This window comes from Chinchilla lanigera, unplaced genomic scaffold (genome assembly GCF_000276665.1).
Source record: "Chinchilla lanigera isolate Chin_1 unplaced genomic scaffold, ChiLan1.0 scaffold00028, whole genome shotgun sequence".
NCBI classification, from domain to species: domain Eukaryota; kingdom Metazoa; phylum Chordata; class Mammalia; order Rodentia; family Chinchillidae; genus Chinchilla; species Chinchilla lanigera.
The window spans coordinates 23,208,225-23,216,433 of NW_004955429.1; positions in this window are offsets into that span (position 1 = coordinate 23,208,225).

Here is an 8,209-nt window from a genome sequence, read left to right on the forward strand (position 1 = left end):
TGTCAAGTACTAGAGTAAGTATGTTATGTTTATAAACTCTAATCCTCATTACAATGCTGAAAGGTAAGTCTCTGTAGTATAATAAGAAAATATTTGGTCTTTGCACAAATCTAAACCTTTGGAAATTTCCTGAATGATAAGGTTTTTGTTATTAATAATGAATCCTCTTGTGCCACAAAAAAGCTTATGCTAGCATGCTGACTTAAAGTGGCCTAGCCGTTTCAAGGGAGGAGCTGGTCATGCCAGAAGAACCATTTCTCTGATTGAGAAGCAGGAATTTTTCAGCCCCACCCCCTGATTTCCAGACAGAGCAGCAAGCCTGGAGATGGTGTTCAGTGGCCAGTGATATAATCAAGCATGTCTATGTCATGGAGACCTAAAAAACAAAAAACAAAAACTCTCCAACAAGACAGGGAAGATGGACTTCTGGGAAGATGGCAGGATAGTGAGCAGCAGAGAAACAACCTCTCCGAGATTTAGAGTCCAGACACTGAAATATAGCAATGTGAGGAAGAGAAGAAGGAGGGAAGAGGGTCCCCAGGCCTCAGTAAGGAGCTGAAGCAAGAATTGGAGCCCCCAGGGAGAGCAAAGAGTGGAACCTCAAGGCTGAAGAGAGAGGTGGTGAGTGGCACTTTAGCTGAGCCCCAGCTCGTGGCATGGGAAGAGTGGGTTGTACCTGCCAAGAAAGTGTCTATGATGACACCAGAGCCTCCATGGAGACACACAACAGTGGAATGGAGCAGAGGGTGCTGCAGGCCGCAGTGGCTGGTGAGTCATTCCAGGTCAAACATCCCCCCGGAGAGGGCAGTTGGCTGGTTGCCATTTTGAAAAGTACACAACGAAAGTCAGAACTTTGAGCAGCTTTGGGTTGGCTCCATCTAGTGGTTCCCAGTGTTAGGATTAGGCACAACCTCGAGAGACACCCAAGTCAGGGAGCTGAGTTCAAGCCAGAAGGAGGTACCCTGAGTGCTGTGGGATGAGTAACTCTAGGCTCTGCCTCACAGTCAGAACCCAGAAACACGCTGAACTTCAGTGGAGCTGAAGGTGCTGGCTTGCTTACCACCCTGCCCTAATTTTACTGCTGGTTTGCTGGGACCAGTCAACATGGATCTGGATGATATCTGCTACCTTTGTCTACAGCAGAGACAGGCCCTGAAGTGGATATTATTTTTTGTTTGTTTGTTTCTTCTTTTTTCTTAACTGTTTTTGTTTTTACATGAATGTGAACATTGTAGTTTTGCTGTTGTTGTTGTCATTGTTCTGTTCTTGTTGTCTCCTTTCTCTCCCTCCTGTCTTCTGCATCGGTTTCCCAAAGCTTGTGTGATTTTCCTTTGTCCTTTAGCCTTGTTTTAATCTCTTTCTCTTCTTCTGTTTCTCTAATTTTTCCCCTAAACCTTTTACATTGTCTCCCCCGAGGGTAAAATTGCTGTATGGAGGAGTTATTGACTGACACAATTTTCTGGTTTGTTTTAGATTCTTGTTCATATGGTTAAATGTGGTAAATTAATAGTTATCACAATTTGTCATTTTCTAGGCTGTGTTTGATGCTATTGTTGTTACTGATTGTACAACTTTAGCCAAGGTAGCACAAATGTTCCAATCAGTTGTTCTTACTTGTATGCTAAAAATGAGACTGCCTCAGGGTCATAAACAATACGCCAGAGCCAAAAAACCAGTGACTAGGCCAAGTAGGCAAGAACTTCTCATCCTCAATAAATTGAAGAGGTAATGTTGGGAGCAGCTGGAGCTGGAAATCGGTTGTATGTGTGGAGAAAAGATAAGGTCCTAGTACCTAAGCCAGCCAAGCTACCTCAGTCTTGAGAAAAGCATCCTGCCTGGGCAATTTCAGTCATTAGTCAAGGCAACCTTGTGTCTCATGATGCTAATTTTGCAAGAGTATAAATAAATGCCCCTACTGTTGTTTTTCAGGTCCTCTTACCCATCCGGTAAGGAGGCCTCCACCTGACCCAGCTCTTGTCTCTTGTCTATCTTTTCCTTATTCCCACTGCCATTCCTCCCCAGGGTAAAATGAGAGACCAGTGAGTCCCTACATTTGGCACCTAAACAGGGCACCTAGTGAGAGAATAAGTGGGCAGTGGGAACACTTCTGGAGTGCATGCAACAGGGGCGGGAAGCTCATTTTTGAGAGCCAGTATTCAGCACTGGAGTGCTTTGGTACTTGCACATCAGGTGTAAAGCGTGGGCATATGGTCCTCTAAGGCCAAAAATTATACAGGCTTCAAAAAACAACAGATGTTTATAGATGTATATAAAAATGTTTGTTGTTTTCTTGGTTCTTGTATTTACCTTGCTTTTTAAGACCACCACAAAGGACTTCACATGGAGTACTATTTTAAAGTCAACTCCCAAGCAAAAAAAGGAGGGCAAATCAAAGATACTACCTATAGAGTGTAAACCCTCTAACTTTGCTCAGTTAGATAAAAAAGAAAAAATTCCTTTAAATTGCACACAGCTAATTCAGAACAGTACAGCACTGCTGGCAGGAGGGGTGCAGGCCAGGTTTAGGGAGGGCCCTGTGCTCTGGTCCTAGGCAGACTCAGCTGGGATCCCCCAGCCACCTATGCATCTGCACACTCAGTTCAACCATGGCTGCTGGCACACACTACCAACCACAGGCCTGGGCCCTTGGGGAAAAATAAGAAATATATAACTGACTCATCAAGATGGCTGACACTGACTGAGATCCTAAGAGGTGCTGTACATGGCTCCAAGGTGAATCCTGAGGAGATTTAATAGACCTTGTCAGATAGCAAGAAGTTAATCTTTATTGGTGTAAGTCTCACTTTAACTTGATCTTAAACATCCAGCAGAAACATGTCACCGCAAGATGCATAGAAGTAATGCCATGGTAATATGTTAGCTGTAAAAGGTTCAAATCACCAACAACTTCTGGCAGTTGCCAGCTAGACTGGTGGCTGACCACTGCTATGGATATGTGGACTGTATTCTCCGAGCACAGCTTTCCCCACTTCAACTAAACACCCATCATTTACAAAACAGAGAAGAGAGAGATGTTGGGAGTGGCTGGAGCTGGAAAGTGGTTGTGTGTGTGGAGACAAGATAAGCCCACAGTGCCTAAAGCAGTCAAACTACCTCAGTCTTGAGAAGGACGTCCTGCTTGGACAACTTCAGTCATTAGTCACTGGGCAACCTTGTGTCTCATGAAACTAACTTCACAAGACTGTAACTAAATGGCCCTACTATTTTTGTTCAGGTCCTCTTACCCCTCTGGTAAAGAGGCCCCACGTGACCCAGCTCTTGTCTCTTGTCTGTCTCTTCCTCATTCCCACCGAGGTTCCTCCCCAGGGTCCACCAAGAGATGAGCGAGTCCCTACAAGGTAAGATCTTGCAACAGACTCAAAACACAAAAGCCAGCTATACCTAAAGGTACCTCTGAAAAGCAGACATTTCCTAAGAGTTCTCAATACTAGCAATAAAGCTACAGTCGCAGTGTAAAAGAAGTTTAAAAGCATCAGTGCAGAAATTTTTATATACATAAAATATATCTGAAATGAGAAGACACAGAAACAAGACACAACCCCAGATTTCCAGCTCATCAAAGGCAAAGCCGCAGGCCAAAGAGGAGGAACAATTCAAAAGCTGTGCATCTGAACTCTCTGAAGTGGTAAGAGCAAAAATAACAGAGTAGATAAAAAAGGCTCTAGAAAAAAAAATCATCTATCAAGGAAAGCCCATCAGAATCTCAGCTGACTTTCTCAACACAAACACTCAAGTCAAGAACAGCTTGGAGAGAAGTATTTACAACCTTAAAAGAAAACAATCTCCAGCACAGACTGATGCACCCTCCAAAACTATCTTTCAAAACTGATGGAGAAATAAAATACTTCCATGACAAAGAACACCTGAAGAAACTCATGACCACCAAACCAGCACTCTACAATGTTTGGAAGGACAGTCTAGAGGAAGGTAACAAAGACTACAACAACATGAACCCAAGCAGGATGACTCCACCAGGCATAACTATCAATGTAAATAGTCTCAGTTCACCAATCAAAAGAAATAGCCTGGCAGAATGGATCAAGAAACAAAATCTAACAATATGCTGCATACAAGAAACACATTTCATTCAAAAAAGAATTCACAGACTGAAAATTGAAGAATGGAAAACAATATGCCATGTGACAAACCTGGAAAAAAGCAAGGGTATCTTTTCTATTCTATTTGCAGATAAAGAAGATTTCAAGCCAAGACTGATTAAGAGAGACAAAAGTCACTATATCCTTGTAAAGGGAACAATCCAAGAGGAAGAGATAACAATATTAACTATATATGAACCAAATATCAGCTGACCAAACTATATAAAACAAATATTAACAGACATGAAAAAAAAATCACATAAGCACTACAGTTCTGATGGGGACCTCAGTATGCAACTGTCACAAATAGGCGTATCTCCTAGACAAAAAATCCACAAAGAAATATCAGAATTAAATGAAACCTGTGAACAAATGGGCTTAGTCAATGTCCACAGAGTGTTCCAGCTCACAACATGAGAATACTCATTCTTCTCAGCTGCACATGAGATATTCTCTAAAATAAACTACATACTAGTTTATAGAACATGCTTAAGTAAATGCAAAGGAACTGCAATTATCCCATGCATATTATCAGACCATAATGAAATGAAATTGGAAATCAACACCAAAAGAAACCGCAAAAACATAAACAAATGGAAATTAGATAATTTCTTCCTGAACAACCAATGGGTCACAGATTAAATTAAAGAAAAAAACAGACATTTTTCTATAATTAAATGATAATGTCAATAAAATACACTAGATCTTATGGGAAATAATGGAAGGAGTCTGTTATGGTTGATACATTGTGTCAACTTGGGGAGTCTAGAGGTTTGGCTAAGTGACTCAGCAGTTCTGCATCTTGGGGTGAAAAGGACACGCCCTTACCCCTCTGGGATGTTGTTCATTGTAGGTTAACTATGTGATTCAGCAAGGAGCCAGGGTGCTTGCTTTGTGTTCATCCTGAGCCTGTGGAAAAAGAAGGGCATGGAGATTGAGTGCTACATGCCCCCTGGGTGGGGGTAGCCTGCTTACAATGTAAGGGAGGGAAAGAGGCTTGCTCTTCTCTGCCACTCCTCCCTTTTGCTCTTGTTGCTTTGCTGTTCCACCACCACGAACTGCCACCCACTGCCATGTGCCACTCTGCCTTGGAGTCAGCTAAGTATGGACTGAAACCTCCACAAACTGTAAGCTAAAGAAACCTTTCGTTCTCTCATTTTGGGCGTTGGGTACTTTGTGTCAGCAATGAAAGAAAAGTAACCAAGACAGAGTCCTATGAGGGAAATTTATACTGCTGAACTTCCACAGTAGAAAAACAAAATGAACTCAAATAAGCAACCTAATATTGAATTTAAAGTTTCTAGAAAAAGAAGAGTAAGTCAAGCCCAAAGCTCATATGAGGGAGGAAATTATAATGATCAGAGCAGAAATCAATGTAATTGAGACTAAGAAAACATTAAAATGAATCAAACAGTTGATTCTTTGAAATAGTAAATAAAATCATCAAGTCAGAAACAAGAAAAGAATGTCCACTATTACCACTCTTATTTGATATAGTTTTGAAAACATTAGCCAGAGCAATTAGGCAAAAGAAAGAAAGGAAAATATTCAGGATAAGAAAAGAAAAAGTTATATTTTCATTATTTACAGATGACATGATACTCTACATAGAAGACCTCAAAAATTCCACCAAAACCCTTAGCCAACCTTATCAAAAAGGAAAGACTCTAACCCATGCACTTAGGAATAAAAAGGGTGAAATCATAACAGATCCTGCAGAAATCAAGATTATGAATACTTACTTTGAGAACCTGTATTCTAAAAAGATGGAAAACATAGAAGAAATAGACAGAGCCCTAGATACATATGAATTCCCAAAGCTGAATCAAGAGGACATAAAAATTCTAAATAACCCAATATCAGTCAATGAAATTGAAGACGTAATTGAAAACCTACCAACAAAGAAAAGCCCAGGTCCTGAAGGATTCACTGCTGAATTCTACAAGAATTTAATACCACATTTCTTTAATGAAATTGAAAGAGAATCAGTACTCCCAAATTCATTCCTAAAATCAGAGAATGATCCAACTGAAAAAGAGAAATACAGGCAAATCTGCCTAAAACATAGAGGCAAAACTCCTCAACAAGATACTGGTGAAAAGAATACAGCAAATCATCTAGAAGATTGTACACCGTAACCAAGTAGCATTCATCCCAGGGATTCAGAGATAGTTCAACGTATGCAAATCAGTAAGTGTGATACACCGTATTAACAGAACCGAGGAAAAACCCACATGGTCCTCTCAATAGATGCAGAAAAAACACTTAACAATGTCCAATGCCCACTCATGATTAAAACCCTACAGAAAATTGGAATAAATGGTCTTTATCTTAATCTGATTACAGCTATGTATGACAAACCAACAGCCAGCATCATACTAAGTGCTCAAAAACAAAGCTTTTGCTTTAAAGTCAGGAACAAGACGAAGATGTCCACTACCATCACTCTTACTCAAGACAGTTCTTGAAACATTAACCAAAGCAACTAGACAAGAAAAACAAAAGGAATAGGTATAAGAAAAGAAGTTATTTGCAAATGACATGATACTGTACATAGCCATACAAATGACATCTAGATTTAATAACCAAATTCAGTAGTGTACTTGGATACAAGGGCAACACTTGAGCACCAATACCATTCCTGTACACAAATAACAAACTCACGGAGAGATAAGTTAGGGATATAGCACATTTCACAATAGCATCCAAAAAAATGAAATACCTAGGAATTTATTTAATGAAGTAAAAGACCATTACATTGAAAATTACAGTACTCTGAAAAGGAGATCAAAGAGAATAATAGAATATGAAAAGATATACTTGTTCTTGAGTAGGCAGAAGCAATAGAGTAAAAATGGCCATTTTTCCAAAGTTGCTGTACAGATTTAATGAAATCCTGATCAAAATTCCAACAGCATTCCTCACAGAACTGGAGAAAACAATCCTAAAATTCAATTGGAACCAGAAGAGATATAGAATAGCAAAAGCAATTCTGGGCAACAGAGGCAAGGCAGGGGTCATCACAATCCCTGATTTAAAATTATACTACAAAGCTACCCTGATTAAGAAAAAAATAGCATGATACTGGCAAAAACCAGACCCAGCAATCAATGGAACATATTAGAGGATACAGAAAAAACTCCAAACACACTTAGCCACCTCATCTTTGACAAAGGAACAAAACAACTTCTTTGGAAGAAAGCCTCTTTAAAATATGGTGCTAGCAAACCTGGGTTCCACATGCTGATGATTAAAATTAGAACCACATATCTTACCATGCACTAATATTAAAGTCAAAATAGATCAAAGATATAAATATTAAAATGGAAACATTAAATCTGCTGGGAGATAAAATAGAACTCTTGAAGCTGGGATGAATCCCAGACATCTTCAGGAAGCCCGATGAGTTGCAGCTTTGCCACCCTGACCAGTGTGCAAGGCAGGCAAAAACTCGGGCACCCTCTGGGGCCTCGGTGGCTACCTGCCACACCCATAGTGTGTCTGCTGGGGCTGGGCGGAATGTCAGACACCTTTAGGAACCCCATTGAGCCACTCTGGTGCCTCCCCAACTAGGGTGTGAGGCACGTGGATCCCTGGACAACTTCTGGGGCCTTGGTGGTCACTGCCAGAACAACTCAAACCTCCCCAAGGAGCTCAGCTGAAACCTGGACAGAGTCAGCGGCCTTGGGGAGTTCACTTTCACCCCTCCCCTTCCAGTGTGGGAAGCAGGCTCTGTCCTGGGCAATATCTGAAGCCTTGGTGAACACGACCTGCATCCCCACTACTCCTGTGGAAGTTGGGCAAAACCCCAGATAGTCTCAGGAATGCTGGTGAGCCTCCCCTGCCCTTCCCACACACTCCTAGGAGCCAACTGAATGCAAGAAAGGTCGGGAACATCTGGGACCCCAGCTTGCCACGACTCACCAGCTCAGGAGCTACACTGAGCACTAGGGATCTTCAGACTCTCACCCTGCCTGTCACACACAATCAGGAGAGTGAGGCTGCACTTCAGGGAGCCTCTGGATCTTCAAAGATGACAAAACAAAGGAACAAAATGCAATCTCAGACCACCACACCACCCAAAACAAGTC